Genomic DNA, 1,751 nt, shown 5'->3' with positions numbered 1-1,751 from the left:
AGCCCCCCCCCCCCCCCCAGTCCGGAGCATGAGGACTCCTGGGAGGAATGGTTCAGGCTGAGAGACTCGAAACCTACCGACCTAATTGGTCGGGGTTACACTGCTATCGAGAATTCAATCCAGGTGCCGCGCAGTCGCATCCAAGGTTTGGTGGACTTTCGTGGGCCGAGACACGCATCATCGGATGGGGTCACCTTTGGAATTGGGCCACCGCTTCAGGCGATGGTTAGCTTCCCTAGGCGCATTCCTATAAATAGGGGCTTTCACTTCTCCCAAGCTTATTACTCTTCATACTTGAGATCGGAGCCTCCTGACCGTTTCCTAAAGGAAAAAGCAAAAGGCTACCGTACTTTTCGACGCGTTTATCCGACCAACATCGATTGGTAAGAAAACTTTTTCTATTCTACCTTTCTTTTCACTTTTTTTTTCTGTTCGCTTCCTCTTCCCCGACCTTGATCCAGGGTTGAGCCACTAAAAAATCCCCTCCCCGCGCTCATAGGAAGAAGAAATGCTGGGCTCGGACAGCCATAATATATCAGGTCGGGGTTACGACAACGATGCGGAGGTGGAAGGTGGTTCCCTTACCATCTCCTCAGGAAACTCATTCATTCGCCAAGTAGAAGACGTCGAAAATGTTTTGATCGAGGCCGCGGAAGGGGAAACTCGATCACGAACCGTCACGCCGGTCCACGAGGAAGCTAGTACCTCGGGTCGTGGAAAATCCCCTCGGGTAGTGATCTCTACACTCTTTCCCGACTTAAGCTTGGTCGTCGTTGATCGTTTCGCCTCCTCACTCCCCCAACCGCAAATGCATATTCAAGGAAAAACCAGTTCTTCTGCTCCCCCCGTCACAGACGCAAGCGAACCGGTCACATCTTCGAGACCAGCACAAGGGAAACTCGTGTTTTTAAGTAGTGAAAGCGTTAAACAGCACGAATGCCTCTTGACTCGTGCCAAGGTCAAGAAGGCGACCGCTTTGCTGACCGACCGGGTAACTTTTAAGACTCACCGATCTCTCGGTAGTGTCGTAGACAGGACTAAGGGTGATTGGCTCGGGTTCCATTTGGATTCCCTAAAAGCACTCCTTTCCTTCCCTTTTTCTCCATTTATGCTCGAGTTTCTAAAGTACTATGAGGTTTTACCCGGGCAGATCATACCGAACGCTCACCGTATAATAGCCTACTTCTCCCAAATCTGTGTTCGACACCGTCTGGTGTGCACGGTTGAGCTGTTTAATTTCTTATTCGCGATTTGGTCGCTCCCTACGAAGCATGGTGGGGGTTATCTCATGGTGCAATCCCGAGGGCACCACTACACTATCTCTAATGTCCCTTACAACAATAAGGGGTAGAAAAACCGAATCCTCTCGGTGGAATACAAGTGGAGGCTACTAGTTCCTCAGGTTTGGTCGACACATTTTACCAAACATACCTTTCCAACTAGAACCCGGGCTCTTGTTTACGCAGCGATGAAGATCTCTGATAGGGAATATACCCCGGATATACGACCCTAAGTACTTTATACGTATGTCGGTATACGAGTACGGGTATGAGCCTATAAAAAGGCCCGAACCCTCCAAGTTAGAGGACTTTTGGCTCACTTCACTCTCTCTCTAAATAAGGCTCATGAGGCTATGCTCTCACCTCCCTCTAAATGGTTGAAGGTCACTTAATAAAAGGGATGGAATTGAGAGCTAACGGATGGATCTTTGCTCACTTTGTTCATACTATTTTCATATACATTATATACAT

Source organism: Ipomoea triloba, chromosome 11 (assembly GCF_003576645.1).
Source record: "Ipomoea triloba cultivar NCNSP0323 chromosome 11, ASM357664v1".
NCBI classification, from domain to species: Eukaryota; Viridiplantae; Streptophyta; class Magnoliopsida; order Solanales; family Convolvulaceae; genus Ipomoea; species Ipomoea triloba.
The sequence above is the reverse complement of the archived record's forward strand: the minus strand, read 5'-3'. Positions refer to the sequence as shown.